Raw genomic sequence first — 24,409 nt, 5'->3', positions numbered from 1 at the left:
TAATATTTTCATTTATTCATAAAATATTGGGATTATGATAGTAGGAGAATGCGGACATGGGGAATTAGCTCAGATGGTAGAGCGCTCGCTTAGCATGCGAGAGGTACGGGGATCGATGCCCCGATTCTCCACTTGTTTAATACTTTTTTAATTTTCTGAGGCATATATATGACTAGACCTTATTTAATTATCTGGAAATTTTTGAATTAAAGTAAAATGTCTTTACTTGCAGACAAGTGCCTTCAAGCTTTTAATATTTTCATTTATTCATAAAATATTGGGATTATGATACTAGGAGAATGCGGACATGGGGAATTAGCTCAGATGGTAGAGCGCTCGCTTAGCATGCGAGAGGTACTGGGATCGGTGCCCCGATTCTCCACTTGTTTAATACTTTTTTAATTTTCTGAGGCATATATATGACTAGACCTTATTTAATTATCTGGAAATTTTTGAATTAAAGTAAAATGTCTTTACTTGCAGACAAGTGCCTTCAAGCTTTTAATATTTTCATTTATTCATAAAATATTGGGATTATGATAGTAGGAGAATGCGGACATGGGGAATTAGCTCAGATGGTAGAGCGCTCGCTTAGCATGCGTGAGGTACGGGGATCGGTGCCCCGATGCTCCACTTGTTTAATACTTTTTTAATTTTCTGAGGCATATATATGACTAGACCTTATTTAATTATCTGGAAATTTTTGAATTAAAGTAAAATGTCTTTACTTGCAGACAAGTGCCTTCAAGCTTTTAATATTTTCATTTATTCATAAAATATTGGGATTATGATAGTATGAGAATGCGGACATGGGGAATTAGCTCAGATGGTAGAGCGCTCGCTTAGCATGCGAGAGGTACGGGGATCGATGCCCCGATTCTCCACTTGTTTAATACTTTTTTAATTTTCTGAGGCATATATATGACTAGACCTTATTTAATTATCTGGAAATTTTTGAATTCAAGTAAAATGTCTTTACTTGCAGACAAGTGCCTTCAAGCTTTTTATATTTTCATTTATTCATAAAATATTGGGATTATGATAGTAGGAGAATGCGGACATGGGGAATTAGCTCAGATGGTAGAGCGCTCGCTTAGCATGCGAGAGGTACGAGGATCGATGCCCCGATTTTCCACTTGTTTAATACTTTTTTAATTTTCTGAGGCATATATATGAATAGACATTATTTAATTATCTGGAAATTTTTGAATTCAAGTAAAATGTCTTTACTTGCAGACAAGTGCCTTCAAGCTTTTAATATTTTCATTTATTCATAAAATATTGGGATTATGATAGTAGGGGAATGCGGACATGGGGAATTAGCTCAGATGGTAGAGCGCTCGCTTAGCATGCGAGAGGTACGGGGATCGATGCCCCGATTCTCCACTTGTTTAATACTTTTTTAATTTTCTGAGGCATATATATGACTAGACCTTATTTAATTATCTGGAAATTTTTGTAATTCAAGTAAAATGTCTTTAATTGCAGACAAGTGCCTTCAAGCTTTTAATATTTTCATTTATTCATAAAATATTGGGATTATGATAGTAGGAGAATGCGGACATGGGGAATTTGCTCAGATGGTAGAGCGCTCGCTTAGCATGCGAGAGGTACGGGGATCGATGCCCCGATTCTCCACTTGTTTAATACTTTTTTAATTTTCTGAGGCATATATATGACTAGACCTTATTTAATTATCTGGAAATTTTTGAATTCAAGTAACATGTCTTTAATTGCAGACAAGTGCCTTCAAGCTTTTAATATTTTCATTTATTCATAAAATATTGGGATTATGATAGTAGGAGAATGCGGACATGGGGAATTAGCTAAGATGGGAGAGCGCTCGCTTAGCATGCGAGAGGTACAGGGATCGATGCCCCGATTCTCCACTTGTTTAATACTTTTTTAATTTTCTGAGGCATATATATGACTAGACCTTATTTAATTATCTGGAAATTTTTGAATTCAAGTAAAATGTCTTTAATTGCAGACAAGTACCTTCAAACTTTTAATATTTTCATTTATTCATAAAATATTGGGATTATGATAGTAGGAGAATGCGGACATGGGGAATTAGCTCAGATGGTAGATCGCTCGCTTAGCATGCGAGTGGTACGGGGATCGATACCCCGATTCTCCACTTGTTTAATACTTTTTTAATTTTCTGAGGCATATATATGACTAGACCTTATTTAATTATCTGGAAATTTTTGAATTAAAGTAAAATGTCTTTACTTGCAGACAAGTGCCTTCAAGCTTTTAATATTTTCATTTATTCATAAAATATTGGGATTATGATAGTAGGAGAATACGGACATGGGGAATTAGCTCAGATGGTAGAGCGCTCGCTTAGCATGCGAGAAGTACGGGGATCGATGCCCCGATTCTCCACTTGTTTAATACTTTTTTCATTTTCTGAGGCATATATATGACTAGACCTTATTTAATTATCTGGAAATTTTTGAATTCAAGTAAAATGTCTTTAATTGCAGACAAGTACCTTCAAGCTTTTAATATTTTCATTTATTCATAAAATATTGGGATTATGATAGTAGGAGAATGCGGACATGGGGAATTAGCTCAGATTGTAGAACCCTCGCTTAGCATGCGAGAGGTACGGGGATCGATGCCCCGATTCTCCACTTGTTTAATACTTTTTTAATTTTCTGAGGCATATATATGACTAGACCTTATTTAATTATCTGGAAATTTTTGAATTAAAGTAAAATGTCTTTACTTGCAGACAAGTGCCTTCAAGCTTTTAATATTTTCATTTATTCATAAAATATTGGGATTATGATACTAGGAGAATGCGGACATGGGGAATTAGCTCAGATGGTAGAGCGCTCGCTTAGCATGCGAGAGGTACTGGGATCGGTGCCCCGATTCTCCACTTGTTTAATACTTTTTTAATTTTCTGAGGCATATATATGACTAGACCTTATTTAATTATCTGGAAATTTTTGAATTAAAGTAAAATGTCTTTACTTGCAGACAAGTGCCTTCAAGCTTTTAATATTTTCATTTATTCATAAAATATTGGGATTATGATAGTAGGAGAATGCGGACATGGGGAATTAGCTCAGATGGTAGAGCGCTCGCTTAGCATGCGTGAGGTACGGGGATCGGTGCCCCGATGCTCCACTTGTTTAATACTTTTTTAATTTTCTGAGGCATATATATGACTAGACCTTATTTAATTATCTGGAAATTTTTGAATTAAAGTAAAATGTCTTTACTTGCAGACAAGTGCCTTCAAGCATTTAATATTTTCATTTATTCATAAAATATTGGGATTATGATAGTATGAGAATGCGGACATGGGGAATTAGCTCAGATGGTAGAGCGCTCGCTTAGCATGCGAGAGGTACGGGGATCGATGCCCCGATTCTCCACTTGTTTAATACTTTTTTAATTTTCTGAGGCATATATATGACTAGACCTTATTTAATTATCTGGAAATTTTTGAATTCAAGTAAAATGTCTTTACTTGCAGACAAGTGCCTTCAAGCTTTTTATATTTTCATTTATTCATAAAATATTGGGATTATGATAGTAGGAGAATGCGGACATGGGGAATTAGCTCAGATGGTAGAGCGCTCGCTTAGCATGCGAGAGGTACGAGGATCGATGCCCCGATTCTCCACTTGTTTAATACTTTTTTAATTTTCTGAGGCATATATATGAATAGACATTATTTAATTATCTGGAAATTTTTGAATTCAAGTAAAATGTCTTTACTTGCAGACAAGTGCCTTCAAGCTTTTAATATTTTCATTTATTAATAAAATATTGGGATTATGATAGTAGGGGAATGCGGACATGGGGAATTAGCTCAGATGGTAGAGCGCTCGCTTAGCATGCGAAAGGTACGGGGATCGATGCCCCGATTCTCCACTTGTTTAATACTTTTTTAATTTTCTGAGGCATATATATGACTAGACCTTATTTAATTATCTGGAAATTTTTGTAATTCAAGTAAAATGTCTTTAATTGCAGACAAGTGCCTTCAAGCTTTTAATATTTTCATTTATTCATAAAATATTGGGATTATGATAGTAGGAGAATGCGGACATGGGGAATTTGCTCAGATGGTAGAGCGCTCGCTTAGCATGCGAGAGGTACGGGGATCGATGCCTCGATTCTCCACTTGTTTAATACTTTTTTAATTTTCTGAGGCATATATATGACTAGACCTTATTTAATTATCTGGAAATTTTTGAATTCAAGTAACATGTCTTTAATTGCAGACAAGTGCCTTCAAGCTTTTAATATTTTCATTTATTCATAAAATATTGGGATTATGATAGTAGGAGAATGCGGACATGGGGAATTAGCTAAGATGGGAGAGCGCTCGCTTAGCATGCGAGAGGTACAGGGATCGATGCCCCGATTCTCCACTTGTTTAATACTTTTTTAATTTTCTGAGGCATATATATGACTAGACCTTATTTAATTATCTGGAAATTTTTGAATTCAAGTAAAATGTCTTTAATTGCAGACAAGTACCTTCAAACTTTTAATATTTTCATTTATTCATAAAATATTGGGATTATGATAGTAGGAGAATGCGGACATGGGGAATTAGCTCAGATGGTAGATCGCTCGCTTAGCATGCGAGTGGTACGGGGATCGATACCCCGATTCTCCACTTGTTTAATACTTTTTTAATTTTCTGAGGCATATATATGACTAGACCTTATTTAATTATCTGGAAATTTTTGAATTAAAGTAAAATGTCTTTACTTGCAGACAAGTGCCTTCAAGCTTTTAATATTTTCATTTATTCATAAAATATTGGGATTATGATAGTAGGAGAATACGGACATGGGGAATTAGCTCAGATGGTAGAGCGCTCGCTTAGCATGCGAGAAGTACGGGGATCGATGCCCCGATTCTCCACTTGTTTAATACTTTTTTCATTTTCTGAGGCATATATATGACTAGACCTTATTTAATTATCTGGAAATTTTTGAATTCAAGTAAAATGTCTTTAATTGCAGACAAGTACCTTCAAGCTTTTAATATTTTCATTTATTCATAAAATATTGGGATTATGATAGTAGGAGAATGCGGACATGGGGAATTAGCTCAGATTGTAGAACCCTCGCTTAGCATGCGAGAGGTACGGGGATCGATGCCCCGATTCTCCACTTGTTTAATACTTTTTTAATTTTCTGAGGCATATATATGACTAGACCTTATTTAATTATCTGGAAATTTTTGAATTAAAGTAAAATGTCTTTACTTGCAGACAAGTGCCTTCAAGCTTTTAATATTTTCATTTATTCATAAAATATTGGGATTATGATAGTAGGAGAATGCGGACATGGGGAATTAGCTCAGATGGTAGAGCGCTCGCTTAGCATGCGAGAGGTACGGGGATCGGTGCCCCGATTCTCCACTTGTTTAATACTTTTTTAATTTTCTGAGGCATATATATGACTAGACCTTATTTAATTATCTGGAAATTTTTGAATTAAAGTAAAATGTCTTTACTTGCAGACAAGTGCCTTCAAGCTTTTAATATTTTCATTTATTCATAAAATATTGGGATTATGATAGTAGGAGAATGCGGACATGGGGAATTAGCTCAGATGGTAGAGCGCTCGCTTAGCATGCGAGAGGTACGGGGATCGATGCCCCGATTCTCCACTTGTTTAATACTTTTTTAATTTTCTGAGGCATATATATGACTAGACCTTATTTAATTATCTGGAAATTTTTGAATTAAAGTAAAATGTCTTTACTTGCAGATAAGTGCCTTCAAGCTTTTAATATTTTCATTTATTCATAAAATATTGGGATTATGATAGTAGGAGAATGCGGACATGGGGAATTAGCTCAGATGGTAGAGCGCTCGCTTAGCATGCGAGAGGTACGGGGATCGGTGCCCCGATTCTCCACTTGTTTAATACTTTTTTAATTTTCTGAGGCATATATATGACTAGACCTTATTTAATTATCTGGAAATTTTTGAATTCAAGTAAAATGTCTTTACTTGCAGACAAGTGCCTTCAAGCTTTTAATATTTTCATTTATTCATAAAATATTGGGATTATGATAGTAGGAGAATGCGGACATGGGGAATTAGCTCAGATGGTAGAGCGCTCGCTTAGCATGCGAGAGGTACGGGGATCGATGCCCCGATTCTCCACTTGTTTAATACTTTTTTAATTTTCTGAGGCATATATATGACTAGACCTTATTTAATTATCTGGAAATTTTTGAATTAAAGTAAAATGTCTTTACTTGCAGACAAGTGCCTTCAAGCTTTTAATATTTTCATTTATTCATAAAATATTGGGATTATGATAGTAGGAGAATGCGGACATGGGGAATTAGCTCAGATGGTAGAGCGCTCGCTTAGCATGCGTGAGGTACGGGGATCGGTGCCCCGATTCTCCACTTGTTTAATACTTTTTTAATTTTCTGAGGCATATATATGACTAGACCTTATTTAATTATCTGGAAATTTTTGAATTAAAGTAAAATGTCTTTAATTGCAGACAAGTACCTTCAAGCTTTTAATATTTTCATTTATTCATAAAATATTGGGATTATTATAGTAGGAGAATGCGGACATGGGGAATTAACTCAGATGGTAGAGCGCTCGCTTAGCATGCGAGTGGTACGGGGATCGATACACCGATTCTCCACTTGTTTAATACTTTTTTAATTTTCTGAGGCATATATATGACTAGACCTTTTTTAATTATCTGGAAATTTTTGAATTAAAGTAAAATGTCTTTACTTGCAGACAAGTGCCTTCAAGCTTTTAATATTTTCATTTATTCATTAAATATTGGGATTATGATAGTAGGAGAATGCGGACATGGGGAATTTGCTCAGATGGTAGAGCGCTCGCTTAGCATGCGAGAGGTACGGGGATCGATGCCCCGATTCTCCACTTGTTTAATACTTTTTTCATTTTCTGAGGCATATATATGACTAGACCTTATTTAATTATCTGGAAATTTTTGAATTCAAGTAAAATGTCTTTACTTGCAGACAAGTGCCTTCAAGCTTTTAATATTTTCATTTATTCATAAAATATTGGGATTATGATAGTAGGAGAATGCGGACATGGGGAATTAGCTCAGATTGTAGAGCCCTCGCTTAGCATGCGAGAGGTACGGGGATCGATGCCCCGATTCTCCACTTGTTTTATACTTTTTTAATTTTCTGAGGCATATATATGACTAGACCTTATTTAATTATCTGGAAATTTTTGAATTAAAGTAAAATGTCTTTACTTGCAGACAAGTGCCTTCAAGCTTTTAATATTTTCATTTATTCATAAAATATTGGGATTATGATAGTAGGAGAATGCGGACATGGGGAATTAGCTCAGATGGTAGAGCGCTCGCTTAGCATGCGAGAGGTACGGGGATCGGTGCCCCGATTCTCCACTTGTTTAATACTTTTTTAATTTTCTGAGGCATATATATGACTAGACCTTATTTAATTATCTGGAAATTTTTGAATTAAAGTAAAATGTCTTTACTTGCAGACAAGTGCCTTCAAGCTTTTAATATTTTCATTTATTCATAAAATATTGGGATTATGATAGTAGGAGAATGCGGACATGGGGAATTAGCTCAGATGGTAGAGCGCTCGCTTAGCATGCGAGAGGTACGGGGATCGATGCCCCGATTCTCCACTTGTTTAATACTTTTTTAATTTTCTGAGGCATATATATGACTAGACCTTATTTAATTATCTGGAAATTTTTGAATTAAAGTAAAATGTCTTTACTTGCAGACAAGTGCCTTCAAGCTTTTAATATTTTCATTTATTCATAAAATATTGGGATTATGATAGTAGGAGAATGCGGACATGGGGAATTTGCTCAGATGGTAGAGCGCTCGCTTAGCATGCGAGAGGTACGGGGATCGGTGCCCCGATTCTCCACTTGTTTAATACTTTTTTAATTTTCTGAGGCATATATATGACTAGACCTTATTTAATTATCTGGAAATTTTTGAATTCAAGTAACATGTCTTTAATTGCAGACAAGTGCCTTCAAGCTTTTAATATTTTCATTTATTCATAAAATATTGGGATTATGATAGTAGGAGAATGCGGACATGGGGAATTAGCTAAGATGGGAGAGCGCTCGCTTAGCATGCGAGAGGTACAGGGATCGATGCCCCGATTCTCCACTTGTTTAATACTTTTTTAATTTTCTGAGGCATATATATGACTAGACCTTATTTAATTATCTGGAAATTTTTGAATTCAAGTAAAATGTCTTTAATTGCAGACAAGTACCTTCAATCTTTTAATATTTTCATTTATTCATAAAATATTGGGATTATGATAGTAGGAGAATGCGGACATGGGGAATTAGCTCAGATGGTAGATCGCTCGCTTAGCATGCGAGTGGTACGGGGATCGATACCCCGATTCTCCACTTGTTTAATACTTTTTTAATTTTCTGAGGCATATATATGACTAGACCTTATTTAATTATCTGGAAATTTTTGAATTAAAGTAAAATGTCTTTACTTGCAGACAAGTGCCTTCAAGCTTTTAATATTTTCATTTATTCATAAAATATTGGGATTATGATAGTAGGAGAATACGGACATGGGGAATTAGCTCAGATGGTAGAGCGCTCGCTTAGCATGCGAGAAGTACGGGGATCGATGCCCCGATTCTCCACTTGTTTAATACTTTTTTCATTTTCTGAGGCATATATATGACTAGACCTTATTTAATTATCTGGAAATTTTTGAATTCAAGTAAAATGTCTTTAATTGCAGACAAGTACCTTCAAGCTTTTAATATTTTCATTTATTCATAAAATATTGGGATTATGATAGTAGGAGAATGCGGACATGGGGAATTAGCTCAGATTGTAGAACCCTCGCTTAGCATGCGAGAGGTACGGGGATCGATGCCCCGATTCTCCACTTGTTTAATACTTTTTTAATTTTCTGAGGCATATATATGACTAGACCTTATTTAATTATCTGGAAATTTTTGAATTAAAGTAAAATGTCTTTACTTGCAGACAAGTGCCTTCAAGCTTTTAATATTTTCATTTATTCATAAAATATTGGGATTATGATAGTAGGAGAATGCGGACATGGGGAATTAGGTCAGATGGTAGAGCGCTCGCTTAGCATGCGAGAGGTACGGGGATCGGTGCCCCGATTCTCCACTTGTTTAATACTTTTTTAATTTTCTGAGGCATATATATGACTAGACCTTATTTAATTATCTGGAAATTTTTGAATTCAAGTAAAATGTCTTTACTTGCAGACAAGTGCCTTCAAGCTTTTAATATTTTCATTTATTCATAAAATATTGGGATTATGATAGTAGGAGAATGCGGACATGGGGAATTAGCTCAGATTGTAGAACCCTCGCTTAGCATGCGAGAGGTACGGGGATCGATGCCCCGATTCTCCACTTGTTTAATACTTTTTTAATTTTCTGAGGCATATATATGACTAGACCTTATTTAATTATCTGGAAATTTTTGAATTAAAGTAAAATGTCTTTACTTGCAGACAAGTGCCTTCAAGCTTTTAATATTTTCATTTATTCATAAAATATTGGGATTATGATAGTAGGAGAATGCGGACATGGGGAATTAGCTCAGATGGTAGAGCGCTCGCTTAGCATGCGAGAGGTACGGGGATCGGTGCCCCGATTCTCCACTTGTTTAATACTTTTTTAATTTTCTGAGGCATATATATGACTAGACCTTATTTAATTATCTGGAAATTTTTGAATTAAAGTAAAATGTCTTTACTTGCAGACAAGTGCCTTCAAGCTTTTAATATTTTCATTTATTCATAAAATATTGGGATTATGATAGTAGGAGAATGCGGACATGGGGAATTAGGTCAGATGGTAGAGCGCTCGCTTAGCATGCGAGAGGTACGGGGATCGATGCCCCGATTCTCCACTTGTTTAATACTTTTTTAATTTTCTGAGGCATATATATGACTAGACCTTATTTAATTATCTGGAAATTTTTGAATTAAAGTAAAATGTCTTTACTTGCAGACAAGTGCCTTCAAGCTTTTAATATTTTCATTTATTCATAAAATATTGGGATTATGATAGTAGGAGAATGCGGACATGGGGAATTAGCTCAGATGGTAGAGCGCTCGCTTAGCATGCGTGAGGTACGGGGATCGGTGCCCCGATTCTCCACTTGTTTAATACTTTTTTAATTTTCTGAGGCATATATATGACTAGACCTTATTTAATTATCTGGAAATTTTTGAATTAAAGTAAAATGTCTTTAATTGCAGACAAGTACCTTCAAGCTTTTAATATTTTCATTTATTCATAAAATATTGGGATTATTATAGTAGGAGAATGCGGACATGGGGAATTAGCTCAGATGGTAGAGCGCTCGCTTAGCATGCGAGTGGTACGGGGATCGGTACACCGATTCTCCACTTGTTTAATACTTTTTTAATTTTCTGAGGCATATATATGACTAGACCTTATTTAATTATCTGGAAATTTTTGAATTAAAGTAAAATGTCTTTACTTGCAGACAAGTGCCTTCAAGCTTTTAATATTTTCATTTATTCATAAAATATTGGGATTATGATAGTAGGAGAATGCGGACATGGGGAATTTGCTCAGATGGTAGAGCGCTCGCTTAGCATGCGAGAGGTACGGGGATCGATGCCCCGATTCTCCACTTGTTTAATACTTTTTTCATTTTCTGAGGCATATATATGACTAGACCTTATTTAATTATCTGGAAATTTTTGAATTCAAGTAAAATGTCTTTAATTGCAGACAAGTGCCTTCAAGCTTTTAATATTTTCATTTATTCATAAAATATTGGGATTATGAGAGTAGGAGAATGCGGACATGGGGAATTAGCTCAGATTGTAGAACCCTCGCTTAGCATGCGAGAGGTACGGGGATCGATGCCCCGATTCTCCACTTGTTTAATACTTTTTTAATTTTCTGAGGCATATATATGACTAGACCTTATTTAATTATCTGGAAATTTTTGAATTCAAGTAAAATGTCTTTACTTGCAGACAAGTGCCTTCAAGCTTTTAATATTTTCATTTATTCATAAAATATTGGGATTATGATAGTAGGAGAATGCGGACATGGGGAATTAGCTCAGATGGTAGAGCGCTCGCTTAGCATGCGAGAGGTACGGGGATCGGTGCCCCGATTCTCCACTTGTTTAATACTTTTTTAATTTTCTGAGGCATATATATGACTAGACCTTATTTAATTATCTGGAAATTTTTGAATTAAAGTAAAATGTCTTTACTTGCAGACAAGTGCCTTCAAGCTTTTAATATTTTCATTTATTCATAAAATATTGGGATTATGATAGTAGGAGAATGCGGACATGGGGAATTAGCTCAGATGGTAGAGCGCTCGCTTAGCATGCGAGAGGTACGGGGATCGATGCCCCGATTCTCCACTTGTTTAATACTTTTTTAATTTTCTGAGGCATATATATGACTAGACCTTATTTAATTATCTGGAAATTTTTGAATTAAAGTAAAATGTCTTTACTTGCAGACAAGTGCCTTCAAGCTTTTAATATTTTCATTTATTCATAAAATATTGGGATTATGATAGTAGGAGAATGCGGACATGGGGAATTAGCTCAGATGGTAGAGCGCTCGCTTAGCATGCGAGAGGTACGGGGATCGGTGCCCCGATTCTCCACTTGTTTAATACTTTTTTAATTTTCTGAGGCATATATATGACTAGACCTTATTTAATTATCTGGAAATTTTTGAATTCAAGTAAAATGTCTTTACTTGCAGACAAGTGCCTTCAAGCTTTTAATATTTTCATTTATTCATAAAATATTGGGATTATGATAGTAGGAGAATGCGGACATGGGGAATTAGCTCAGATGGTAGAGCGCTCGCTTAGCATGCGAGAGGTACGGGGATCGATGCCCCGATTCTCCACTTGTTTAATACTTTTTTAATTTTCTGAGGCATATATATGACTAGACCTTATTTAATTATCTGGAAATTTTTGAATTAAAGTAAAATGTCTTTACTTGCAGACAAGTGCCTTCAAGCTTTTAATATTTTCATTTATTCATAAAATATTGGGATTATGATAGTAGGAGAATGCGGACATGGGGAATTAGCTCAGATGGTAGAGCGCTCGCTTAGCATGCGTGAGGTACGGGGATCGGTGCCCCGATTCTCCACTTGTTTAATACTTTTTTAATTTTCTGAGGCATATATATGACTAGACCTTATTTAATTATCTGGAAATTTTTGAATTAAAGTAAAATGTCTTTACTTGCAGACAAGTGCCTTCAAGCTTTTAATATTTTCATTTATTCATAAAATATTGGGATTATGATAGTATGAGAATGCGGACGTGGGGAATTAGCTCAGATGGTAGAGCGCTCGCTTAGCATGCGAGAGGTACGGGGATCGATGCCCCGATTCTCCACTTGTTTAATACTTTTTTAATTTTCTGAGGCATATATATGACTAGACCTTATTTAATTATCTGGAAATTTTTGAATTAAAGTAAAATGTCTTTACTTGCAGACAAGTGCCTTCAAGGTTTTTATGTTTTCATTTATTCATAAAATATTGGGATTATGATAGTAGGAGAATGCGGACATGGGGAATTAGCTCAGATGGTAGAGCGCTCGCTTAGCATGCGAGAGGTACGGGGATCGGTGCCCCGATTCTCCACTTGTTTAATACTTTTTTAATTTTCTGAGGCATATATATGACTAGACCTTATTTAATTATCTGGAAATTTTTGAATTCAAGTAAAATGTCTTTACTTGCAGACAAGTGCCTTCAAGCTTTTAATATTTTCATTTATTCATAAAATATTGGGATTATGATAGTAGGAGAATGCGGACATGGGGAATTAGCTCAGATTGTAGAACCCTCGCTTAGCATGCGAGAGGTACGGGGATCGATGCCCCGATTCTCCACTTGTTTAATACTTTTTTAATTTTCTGAGGCATATATATGACTAGACCTTATTTAATTATCTGGAAATTTTTGAATTAAAGTAAAATGTCTTTACTTGCAGACAAGTGCCTTCAAGCTTTTAATATTTTCATTTATTCATAAAATATTGGGATTATGATAGTAGGAGAATGCGGACATGGGGAATTAGCTCAGATGGTAGAGCGCTCGCTTAGCATGCGAGAGGTACGGGGATCGGTGCCCCGATTCTCCACTTGTTTAATACTTTTTTAATTTTCTGAGGCATATATATGACTAGACCTTATTTAATTATCTGGAAATTTTTGAATTAAAGTAAAATGTCTTTACTTGCAGACAAGTGCCTTCAAGCTTTTAATATTTTCATTTATTCATAAAATATTGGGATTATGATAGTAGGAGAATGCGGACATGGGGTATTAGCTCAGATGGTAGAGCGCTCGCTTAGCATGCGAGAGGTACGGGGATCGATGCCCCGATTCTCCACTTGTTTAATACTTTTTTAATTTTCTGAGGCATATATATGACTAGACCTTATTTAATTATCTGGAAATTTTTGAATTAAAGTAAAATGTCTTTACTTGCAGACAAGTGCCTTCAAGCTTTTAATATTTTCATTTATTCATAAAATATTGGGATTATGATAGTAGGAGAATGCGGACATGGGGAATTAGCTCAGATGGTAGAGCGCTCGCTTAGCATGCGTGAGGTACGGGGATCGGTGCCCCGATTCTCCACTTGTTTAATACTTTTTTAATTTTCTGAGGCATATATATGACTAGACCTTATTTAATTATCTGGAAATTTTTGAATTAAAGTAAAATGTCTTTAATTGCAGACAAGTGCCTTCAAGCTTTTAATATTTTAATTTATTCATAAAATATTGGGATTATGATAGTAGGAGAATGCGGACATGGGGAATTAGCTCAGATGGTAGAGCGCTCGCTTAGCATGCGAGAGGTACGAGGATCGATGCCCCGATTCTCCACTTGTTTAATACTTTTTTCATTTTCTGAGGCATATATATGAATAGACATTATTTAATTATCTGAAAATTTTTGAATTCAAGAAAAATGTCTTTACTTGCAGACAAGTGCCTTCAAGCTTTTAATATTTTCATTTTTTCATAAAGTATTGGGATTCTGATAGTAGGAGAATGCGGACATGGGGAATTAGCTCAGATGGTAGAGCGCTCGCTTAGCATGCGAGAAGTACGGGAATCGATGCCCAAATTCTCCACTTGTTTAATACATTTTAAATTTTCTGAGGCATATATATGACTAGGCCTAATTTAATTATCTGGAAATTTTTGAATTCAAGTAAAATGTCTTTAATTGCAGACAAGTGCCTTCAAGCTTTTAATATTTTCATTTATTCATAAAATATTGGGATTATGATAGTATGAGAATGCGGACATGGGGAATTAGCTCAGATGGTAGAGCGCTCGCTTAGCATGCGAGTGGTACGGGGATCGATGCCCCGATTCTCCACTTGTTTAATACTTTTTTGATTTTCTGAGGCATATATATGACTAGACCTTATTTAATTATCTGGAAATTTTTAATTCAAGTTAAATGTCTTTACTTGCAGACAAGTGACTTCAAGCTTATAATATTTTCATTTATTCATAAAATATTGGGATTAAGATAGTAGGAGAATGCGGGCATGGGGAAGAAGCTCAGATAGTAGAGAGCTCGCTAAGCATGCGAGAGGTACGGGTATCGATGCCCCGATTCTCCACTTGTTTAATACTTTTTTAATTTTCTGAGGCATATATATGAATAGACATTATTTAATTATCTAGAAATGTTTGAATTCAAGTAATATGTCTTTACTTGCAGACAAGTGACTTCAAGCTTATAATATTTTCATTTATTCATAAAATATTGGGATTAAGATAGTAGGAGAATGCGGGCATGGGGAATTAGCTCAGATAGTAGAGAGCTCGCTTAGCAAGCGAGAGGTACGGGTATCGATGCCCTGATTCTCCACTTGTTTAATACTTTTTTAATTTTCTGAGGCATATATATGACTAGACCTTATTTAATTATCTGGAAATTTTTGAATTAAAGTAAAATGTCTTTAATTGCAGACAAGTACCTTCAAGCTTTTAATATTTTCATTTATTCATAAAATATTGGGATTATTATAGTAGGAGAATGCGGACATGGGGAATTAGCTCAGATGGTAGAGCGCTCGCTTAGCATGCGAGTGGTACGGGGATCGGTACACCGATTCTCCACTTGTTTAATACTTTTTTAATTTTCTGAGGCATATATATGACTAGACCTTATTTAATTATCTGGAAATTTTTGAATTAAAGTAAAATGTCTTTACTTGCAGACAAGTGCCTTCAAGCTTTTAATATTTTCATTTATTCATAAAATATTGGGATTATGATAGTAGGAGAATGCGGACATGGGGAATTTGCTCAGATGGTAGAGCGCTCGCTTAGCATGCGAGAGGTACGGGGATCGATGCCCCGATTCTCCACTTGTTTAATACTTTTTTCATTTTCTGAGGCATATATATGACTAGACCTTATTTAATTATCTGGAAATTTTTGAATTCAAGTAAAATGTCTTTAATTGCAGACAAGTGCCTTCAAGCTTTTAATATTTTCATTTATTCATAAAATATTGGGATTATGAGAGTAGGAGAATGCGGACATGGGGAATTAGCTCAGATTGTAGAACCCTCGCTTAGCATGCGAGAGGTACGGGGATCGATGCCCCGATTCTCCACTTGTTTAATACTTTTTTAATTTTCTGAGGCATATATATGACTAGACCTTATTTAATTATCTGGAAATTTTTGAATTCAAGTAAAATGTCTTTACTTGCAGACAAGTGCCTTCAAGCTTTTAATATTTTCATTTATTCATAAAATATTGGGATTATGATAGTAGGAGAATGCGGACATGGGGAATTAGCTCAGATGGTAGAGCGCTCGCTTAGCATGCGAGAGGTACGGGGATCGGTGCCCCGATTCTCCACTTGTTTAATACTTTTTTAATTTTCTGAGGCATATATATGACTAGACCTTATTTAATTATCTGGAAATTTTTGAATTAAAGTAAAATGTCTTTACTTGCAGACAAGTGCCTTCAAGCTTTTAATATTTTCATTTATTCATAAAATATTGGGATTATGATAGTAGGAGAATGCGGACATGGGGAATTAGCTCAGATGGTAGAGCGCTCGCTTAGCATGCGAGAGGTACGGGGATCGATGCCCCGATTCTCCACTTGTTTAATACTTTTTTAATTTTCTGAGGCATATATATGACTAGACCTTATTTAATTATCTGGAAATTTTTGAATTAAAGTAAAATGTCTTTACTTGCAGACAAGTGCCTTCAAGCTTTTAATATTTTCATTTATTCATAAAATATTGGGATTATGATAGTAGGAGAATGCGGACATGGGGAATTAGCTCAGATGGTAGAGCGCTCGCTTAGCATGCGAGAGGTACGGGGATCGGTGCCCCGATTCTCCACTTGTTTAATACTTTTTTAATTTTCTGAGGCATATATATGACTAGACCTTATTTAATTATCTGGAAATTTTTGAATTCAAGTAAAATGTCTTTACTTGCAGACAAGTGCCTTCAAGCTTTTAATATTTTCATTTATTCATAAAATATTGGGATTATGATAGTAGGAGAATGCGGACATGGGGAATTAGCTCAGATGGTAGAGCGCTCGCTTAGCATGCGAGAGGTACGGGGATCGATGCCCCGATTCTCCACTTGTTTAATACTTTTTTAATTTTCTGAGGCATATATATGACTAGACCTTATTTAATTATCTGGAAATTTTTGAATTAAAGTAAAATGTCTTTACTTGCAGACAAGTGCCTTCAAGCTTTTAATATTTTCATTTATTCATAAAATATTGGGATTATGATAGTAGGAGAATGCGGACATGGGGAATTAGCTCAGATGGTAGAGCGCTCGCTTAGCATGCGTGAGGTACGGGGATCGGTGCCCCGATTCTCCACTTGTTTAATACTTTTTTAATTTTCTGAGGCATATATATGACTAGACCTTATTTAATTATCTGGAAATTTTTGAATTAAAGTAAAATGTCTTTACTTGCAGACAAGTGCCTTCAAGCTTTTAATATTTTCATTTATTCATAAAATATTGGGATTATGATAGTATGAGAATGCGGACGTGGGGAATTAGCTCAGATGGTAGAGCGCTCGCTTAGCATGCGAGAGGTACGGGGATCGATGCCCCGATTCTCCACTTGTTTAATACTTTTTTAATTTTCTGAGGCATATATATGACTAGACCTTATTTAATTATCTGGAAATTTTTGAATTAAAGTAAAATGTCTTTACTTGCAGACAAGTGCCTTCAAGGTTTTTATGTTTTCATTTATTCATAAAATATTGGGATTATGATAGTAGGAGAATGCGGACATGGGGAATTAGCTCAGATGGTAGAGCGCTCGCTTAGCATGCGAGAGGTACGGGGATCGGTGCCCCGATTCTCCACTTGTTTAATACTTTTTTAATTTTCTGAGGCATATATATGACTAGACCTTATTTAATTATCTGGAAATTTTTGAATTCAAGTAAAATGTCTTTACTTGCAGACAAGTGCCTTCAAGCTTTTAATATTTTCATTTATTCATAAAATATTGGGATTATGATAGTAGGAGAATGCGGACATGGGGAATTAGCTCAGATTGTAGAACCCTCGCTTAGCATGCGAGAGGTACGGGGATCGATGCCCCGATTCTCCACTTGTTTAATACTTTTTTAATTTTCTGAGGCATATATATGACTAGACCTTATTTAATTATCTGGAAATTTTTGAATTAAAGTAAAATGTCTTTACTTGCAGACAAGTGCCTTCAAGCTTTTAATATTTTCATTTATTCATAAAATATTGGGATTATGATAGTAGGAGAATGCGGACATGGGGGATTAGCTCAGATGGTAGAGCGCTCGCTTAGCATGCGAGAGGTACGGGGATCGGTGCCCCGATTCTCCACTTGTTTAATACTTTTTTAATTTTCTGAGGCATATATATGACTAGACCTTATTTAATTATCTGGAAATTTTTGAATTAAAGTAAAATGTCTTTACTTGCAGACAAGTGCCTTCAAGCTTTTAATATTTTCATTTATTCATAAAATATTGGGATTATGATAGTAGGAGAATGCGGACATGGGGTATTAGCTCAGATGGTAGAGCGCTCGCTTAGCATGCGAGAGGTACGGGGATCGATGCCCCGATTCTCCACTTGTTTAATACTTTTTTAATTTTCTGAGGCATATATATGACTAGACCTTATTTAATTATCTGGAAATTTTTGAATTAAAGTAAAATGTCTTTAATTGCAGACAAGTGCCTTCAAGCTTTTAATATTTTAATTTATTCATAAAATATTGGGATTATGATAGTAGGAGATTGCGGACATGGGGAATTAGCTCAGATGGTAGAGCGCTCGCTTAGCATGCGAGAGGTACGAGGATCGATGCCCCGATTCTCCACTTGTTTAATACTTTTTTCATTTTCTGAGGCATATATATGAATAGACATTATTTAATTATCTGAAAATTTTTGAATTCAAGAAAAATGTCTTTACTTGCAGACAAGTGCCTTCAAGCTTTTAATATTTTCATTTTTTCATAAAGTATTGGGATTCTGATAGTAGGAGAATGCGGACATGGGGAATTAGCTCAGATGGTAGAGCGCTCGCTTAGCATGCGAGAAGTACGGGAATCGATGCCCAAATTCTCCACTTGTTTAATACATTTTAAATTTTCTGAGGCATATATATGACTAGACCTAATTTAATTATCTGGAAATTTTTGAATTCAAGTAAAATGTCTTTAATTGCAGACAAGTGCCTTCAAGCTTTTAATATTTTCATTTATTCATAAAATATTGGGATTATGATAGTATGAGAATGCGGACATGGGGAATTAGCTCAGATGGTAGAGCGCTCGCTTAGCATGCGAGTGGTACGGGGATCGATGCCCCGATTCTCCACTTGTTTAATACTTTTTTGATTTTCTGAGGCATATATATGACTAGACCTTATTTAATTATCTGGAAATTTTTAATTCAAGTTAAATGTCTTTACTTGCAGACAAGTGACTTCAAGCTTATAATATTTTCATTTATTCATAAAATATTGGGATTAAGATAGTAGGAGAATGCGGGCATGGGGAAGAAGCTCAGATAGTAGAGAGCTCGCTAAGCATGCGAGAGGTACGGGTATCGATGCCCCGATTCTCCACTTGTTTAATACTTTTTTAATTTTCTGAGGCATATATATGAATAGACATTATTTAATTATCTAGAAATGTTTGAATTCAAGTAATATGTCTTTACTTGCAGACAAGTGACTTCAAGCTTATAATATTTTCATTTATTCATAAAATATTGGGATTAAGATAGTAGGAGAATGCGGGCATGGGGAATTAGCTCAGATAGTAGAGAGCTCGCTTAGCAAGCGAGAGGTACGGGTATCGATGCCCTGATTCTCCACTTGTTTAATACTTTTTTAATTTTCTGAGGCATATATATGACTAGACCTTATTTAATTATCTAGAAATGTTTGAATTCAAGTAAAATGTCTTTACTTGCAGACAAGTGCCTTCAAGCTTTTAATATTTTCATTTATTCATAAAGTATTGGGATTATGATAGTAGGAGAATGCGGACATGGGGAATTAGCTCAGATGGTAGAGCGCTCGCTTAGGATGCGAGAGGTACGGGAATCGATGCCCCGATTCTCCACTTGTTTAATACTTTTTTCATTTTCTGAGGCATATATATGACTAGACCTAATTTAATTATCTGGAAATTTTTGAATTCAAGTAAAATGTCTTTACTTGCAGACAAGTGCCTTCAAGCTTTTAATATTTTCATTTATTCATAAAATATTGTGATTATGATAGTAGGAGAATGCGGACATGGGGAATTAGCTCAGATGGTAGAGCGCTCGCTTAGCATGCTAGGGGTACGAGGATCGATTCCCCGATTCTCCACTTGTTTAATACTTTTTTAATTTTCTGAGGCATATATATATGACTAGACCTTATTTAATTATCTGGAAATTTTTGAATTCATGTAAAATGTCTTTACTTGCAGACAAGTGCCTTCAAGCTTTTAATATTTTCATTTATTAATAAGTATTAGGATTATGATAGTAGGAGAATGCGGACATGGGGAATTAGCTCAGATGGTAGAGCGCTCGCTTATCATGCGAGAGGTACGGGGATCGGTGCCCCGATTCTCCACTTGTTTAATACTTTTTTCATTTTCTGAGGCATATATATGACTAGACCTTATTTAATTATCTGGAAATATTTTAATTCAAGTAAAATGTATATACTTGCAGACAAGTGCCTTCAAGCTTTTAATATTTTCTTTATTCATAAAATATTGGTATTAAGATAGTAGGAAAATGCGGACATGGGGAATTAGCTAAGATTGTAGATCGCTCGCTTAGCATGCGAGAGTTACGGGGATCGATGCCCCGATTCTCCACTTGTTTAATACTTTTTTAATTTTCTAAGGCATATATATGAATAGAACTTATGTAATTATCTTGAAATTTTTGCATTCAAGTAAAATGTCTTTACTTGCAGACAAGTGCCTTCCATCTTTTAATATTTTTATTTTGTCATAAAATATTGGGATTATGATAGTAGGAGAATGCGGACATGGGGAATTAGCTCAGATGGTAGAGCGCTCGCTTAGCATGCGACAGGTACGGGGATCGACGCCCCGATTCTCCACTTGTTTAATACTTTTTTAATTTTCTGAGGCATATATATGACTAGACCTTATTTAATTATCTGGAAATTTTTGAATTCAAGTAAAATGTCTTTACTTGCAGACAAGTGCCTTCAAGCTTTTAATATTTTCATTTATTCATAAATATTGGGATTATGATAGTAGGAGAATGCGGACATTGGGAATTAGCTCAGATGGGAGAGCGCTCGCTTAGCATGCGACAGGTACGGGGATCGATGCCCCGATTCTCCACTTGTTTAATACTTTTTTAATTTTCTGAGGCATATATATATGACTAGACCTTATTTAATTATCTGGAAATTTTTGAATTCAAGTAAAATGTCTTTACTTGCAGACAAGTGCCTTCAAGCTTTTAATATTTTCATTTATTCATAAAGTATTGGGATTATGATAGTAGGAGAATGCGGACATGGGGAATTAGCTCAGATGGTAGAGCGCTCGCTTAGCATGCGAGAGGTACGGGAATCGATGCCCCGATTCTCCACTTGTTTAATACATTTTCCATTTTCTGAGGCATATATATGACTAGACCTAATTTAATTATCTGGAAATTTTTGAATTCAAGTAAAATGTCTTTAATTGCAGACAAGTGCCTTCAAGCTTTTAATATTTTCATTTATTCATAAAATATTGGGATTATGATAGTAGGAGAATGCGGACATGGGGAATTAGCTAAGATTGTAGATCGCTCGCTTAGCATGCGAGAGTTACGGGTGTCAATGCCCTGATTCTCCACTTGTTTAATACTTTTTTAATTTTCTAAGGCATATATATGAATAGACCTTATGTAATTATCTGGAAATTTTTGCATTCAAGTAAAATGTCTTTACTTGCAGACAAGTGCCTTCCATCTTTTAATATTTTTATTTAGTCATAAAATATTGGGATTATGATAGTAGGAGAATGCGGACATGGGGAATTAGCTCAGATGGTAGAGCGCTCGCTTAGCATGCGAGAGGTACGGGAATCGATGCCGCAATTCTCCACTTGTTTAATACTTTTTTAATTTTCTGAGGCAAAAATTACTAGACCTTTTTTAATTATCTGGAAATTTTTGAATTCAAGTAAAATGTCTTTACTTGCAGACAAGTGCCTTCAAGCTTTTAATATTTTCATTTATTCATAAAGTATTGGGATTATGATAGTAGGAGAATGCGGACATGGGGAATTAGCTCAGATGGGAGAGCGCTCGCTTAGCATGCGACAGGTACGGGGATCGATGCCCTGATTCTCCACTTGTTTAATACTTTTTTAATTTTCTGAGGAATATATATGACTAGACCTTATTTAATTATCTGGAAATTTTTGAATTCAAGTAAAATGTCTTTACTTGCAGACAAGTGCCTTCAAGCTTTTAATATTTTCATTTATTCATAAAATATTGGAATTATGATAGTAAGAGAATGCGGACATGGGGAATTAGCTCAGATGGTAGAGCGCTCGCTTAGCATGCGAGAGGTACGGGGAGCGATGCCCCGATTCTCCACTTGTTTAATACTTTTTTAATTTTCTGAGGCATATATATATGACTAGACCTTATTTAATTATCTGGAAATTTTTGAATTCAAGTAAAATGTCTTTACTTGCAGACAAGTGCCTTCAAGCTTTTAATATTTTCATTTATTCATAAAGTATTGGGATTATGATAGTAGGAGAATGCGGACATGGGGAATTAGCTCAGATGGTAGAGCGCTCGCTTAGCAGTCGAGAGGTACGGGGATCGATGCCCCGATTCTCCACTTGTTTAATACATTTTTCATTTTCTGAGGCATATATATGACTAGACCTAATTTAATTATCTGGAAATTTTTGAATTCAAGTAAAATGTCTTTAATTGCAGACAAGTGCCTTCAAGCTTTTAATATTTTCATTTATTCATAAAACATTGGGATTATGATAGTAGGAGAATGCGGACATGGGGAATTAGCTAAGATTGTAGATCGCTCGCTTAGCATGCGAGAGTTACGGGGATCGATGCCCCGATTCTCCACTTGTTTAATACTTTTTTAATTTTCTAAGGCATATATATGAATAGACCTTATGTAATTATCTGGAAATTTTTGCATTCAAGTAAAATGTCTTTACTTGCAGACAAGTGCCTTCCATCTTTTAATATTTTTATTTAGTCATAAAATATTGGGATTATGATAGTAGGAGAATGCGGACATGGGGAATTAGCTCAGATGGTAGAGCGCTCGCTTAGCATGCGAGAGGTACGGGAATCGATGCCGCAATTCTCCACTTGTTTAATACTTTTTTAATTTTCTGAGGCAAAAATGACTAGACCTTTTTAATTATCTGGAAATTTTTGAATTCAAGTAAAATATCTTTACTTGCAGACAAGTGCCTTCAAGCTTTTAATATTTTCATTTATTCATAAATATTGGGATTATGATAGTAGGAGAATGCGGACATGGGGAATTAGCTCAGATGGGAGAGCGCTCGCTTAGCATGCGACAGGTACGGGGATCGATGCCCCGATTCTCCACTTGTTTAATACTTTTATAATTTTCTGAGGCATATATATGACTAGACCTTATTTAATTATCTTGAAATTTTTTAATTCAAGTAAAATATCTTTACTTGCAGACAAGTGCCTTCAAGCTTTTAATATTTTCATTTATTCATAAAATATTGGGATTATGATAGTAGAAGGATGCGGACATGGGGAATTAGCTCAGATGGTAGAGCGCTCGCTTAGCATGCGAGAGGTACGAGGATCGATGCCCCGATTCTCCACTTGTTTAATACTTCTTTCATTTTCTGAGGCATATATATAAATAGACATTAGTTAATTATCTGGAAATTTTTGAATTCAAGAAAAATGTCTTTACTTGCAGACAAGTACCTTCAAGCTTTTAATATTTTAATTTTTTAATAAAGTATTGGGATTATGATAGTAGGAGAATGCGGACATGGGGAATTAGCTCAGATGGTAGAGCGCTCGCTTAGCATGCGAGAAGTACGGGAATCGATGCCCCGATTCTCCACTTGTTTAATACATGTTTAATTTCCTGAGGCATACATATGACTAGACCTTATTTAATTATCTGGAAATTTTTGAATTCAAGTAAAATGTCTTTAATTGCAGACAAGTGCCTTCAAGCTTTTAATATTTTCATTTATTCATAAAATATTGGGATTATGATAGTAGGAGAATGCGGACGTGGGGAATTAGCTCAGATGGTAGAGCGCTCGCTTAGCATGCGAGATGTACGGGGATCGATACCCCGATTCTCCACTTGTTTAATACTTATTTGATTTTCTGAGGCATATATATGACTAGACCTTATTTAATTATCTGGAAATTTTTTAATTCAAGTAAAATGTCTTTACTTGCAGACAAGTGCCTGGAAGTTTTTAATATTTTCATGTATCCATAAACTATTGATATTATGATAGTAGGAGAATGCAGACATGGGGAATTAGCTCAGATGGTAGAGCGCATGCTTAGCATGCAAGAGGTACGGGGATCGATGCCCCGATTCTCCACTTGTTTAATACTTTCTTAATTTTCTAAGGCATATATATGAATAGACCTTATTTAATTATCTGGAAATTTTAGAATTCAATAAAATGTCTTTCCTTGCAGACAATTGCCTTCAAGCTTTTAATATTCTCATTTATTCATAAAATATTGGGATTATGATAGTAGGAGAATGCGGCCATGGGGAATT

General features: G+C 35.2%; 18 non-coding genes across 18 annotated transcripts; all 18 read left to right on the top strand.

Annotated features, from left to right (window-relative positions):
• Positions 1-58: 58 nt before the first annotated feature.
• Positions 59-131, top strand: Trnaa-agc (transfer RNA alanine (anticodon AGC)). The gene has a single exon. It is a non-coding gene; the product is annotated as a tRNA-Ala (tRNA).
• Positions 132-811: 680 nt separating this feature from the next.
• Trnaa-agc (transfer RNA alanine (anticodon AGC)) lies at positions 812-884 on the top strand. Its single transcript has one exon. It is a non-coding gene; the product is annotated as a tRNA-Ala (tRNA).
• Positions 885-1,313: 429 nt separating this feature from the next.
• Trnaa-agc (transfer RNA alanine (anticodon AGC)) lies at positions 1,314-1,386 on the top strand. The gene has a single exon. It is a non-coding gene; the product is annotated as a tRNA-Ala (tRNA).
• Positions 1,387-3,322: 1,936 nt separating this feature from the next.
• Positions 3,323-3,395, top strand: Trnaa-agc (transfer RNA alanine (anticodon AGC)). The gene has a single exon. It is a non-coding gene; the product is annotated as a tRNA-Ala (tRNA).
• A 2,187-nt stretch (positions 3,396-5,582) lies between these two features.
• Trnaa-agc (transfer RNA alanine (anticodon AGC)) lies at positions 5,583-5,655 on the top strand. Its single transcript has one exon. It is a non-coding gene; the product is annotated as a tRNA-Ala (tRNA).
• A 429-nt stretch (positions 5,656-6,084) lies between these two features.
• Positions 6,085-6,157, top strand: Trnaa-agc (transfer RNA alanine (anticodon AGC)). The gene has a single exon. It is a non-coding gene; the product is annotated as a tRNA-Ala (tRNA).
• Positions 6,158-7,590: 1,433 nt separating this feature from the next.
• Trnaa-agc (transfer RNA alanine (anticodon AGC)) lies at positions 7,591-7,663 on the top strand. The gene has a single exon. It is a non-coding gene; the product is annotated as a tRNA-Ala (tRNA).
• Positions 7,664-11,355: 3,692 nt separating this feature from the next.
• On the top strand, positions 11,356-11,428 carry Trnaa-agc (transfer RNA alanine (anticodon AGC)). The gene has a single exon. It is a non-coding gene; the product is annotated as a tRNA-Ala (tRNA).
• A 429-nt stretch (positions 11,429-11,857) lies between these two features.
• On the top strand, positions 11,858-11,930 carry Trnaa-agc (transfer RNA alanine (anticodon AGC)). The gene has a single exon. It is a non-coding gene; the product is annotated as a tRNA-Ala (tRNA).
• A 429-nt stretch (positions 11,931-12,359) lies between these two features.
• Positions 12,360-12,432, top strand: Trnaa-agc (transfer RNA alanine (anticodon AGC)). The gene has a single exon. It is a non-coding gene; the product is annotated as a tRNA-Ala (tRNA).
• Positions 12,433-13,363: 931 nt separating this feature from the next.
• On the top strand, positions 13,364-13,436 carry Trnaa-agc (transfer RNA alanine (anticodon AGC)). Its single transcript has one exon. It is a non-coding gene; the product is annotated as a tRNA-Ala (tRNA).
• Positions 13,437-14,367: 931 nt separating this feature from the next.
• Trnaa-agc (transfer RNA alanine (anticodon AGC)) lies at positions 14,368-14,440 on the top strand. Its single transcript has one exon. It is a non-coding gene; the product is annotated as a tRNA-Ala (tRNA).
• A 1,683-nt stretch (positions 14,441-16,123) lies between these two features.
• Trnaa-agc (transfer RNA alanine (anticodon AGC)) lies at positions 16,124-16,196 on the top strand. Its single transcript has one exon. It is a non-coding gene; the product is annotated as a tRNA-Ala (tRNA).
• A 429-nt stretch (positions 16,197-16,625) lies between these two features.
• Trnaa-agc (transfer RNA alanine (anticodon AGC)) lies at positions 16,626-16,698 on the top strand. The gene has a single exon. It is a non-coding gene; the product is annotated as a tRNA-Ala (tRNA).
• Positions 16,699-17,127: 429 nt separating this feature from the next.
• On the top strand, positions 17,128-17,200 carry Trnaa-agc (transfer RNA alanine (anticodon AGC)). The gene has a single exon. It is a non-coding gene; the product is annotated as a tRNA-Ala (tRNA).
• A 931-nt stretch (positions 17,201-18,131) lies between these two features.
• Trnaa-agc (transfer RNA alanine (anticodon AGC)) lies at positions 18,132-18,204 on the top strand. The gene has a single exon. It is a non-coding gene; the product is annotated as a tRNA-Ala (tRNA).
• A 680-nt stretch (positions 18,205-18,884) lies between these two features.
• On the top strand, positions 18,885-18,957 carry Trnaa-agc (transfer RNA alanine (anticodon AGC)). Its single transcript has one exon. It is a non-coding gene; the product is annotated as a tRNA-Ala (tRNA).
• Positions 18,958-23,900: 4,943 nt separating this feature from the next.
• Positions 23,901-23,973, top strand: Trnaa-agc (transfer RNA alanine (anticodon AGC)). The gene has a single exon. It is a non-coding gene; the product is annotated as a tRNA-Ala (tRNA).
• Positions 23,974-24,409: the final 436 nt, after the last annotated feature.

Source organism: Euprymna scolopes, chromosome 2 (genome assembly GCF_053919585.1).
Source record: "Euprymna scolopes isolate OS-2025 chromosome 2, ASM5391958v1, whole genome shotgun sequence".
In the NCBI taxonomy this organism is placed as follows: domain Eukaryota; kingdom Metazoa; phylum Mollusca; class Cephalopoda; order Sepiida; family Sepiolidae; genus Euprymna; species Euprymna scolopes.
Note: the sequence above shows the minus strand (reverse complement) of the source record. Positions and strands in the feature narration are given on the sequence as shown.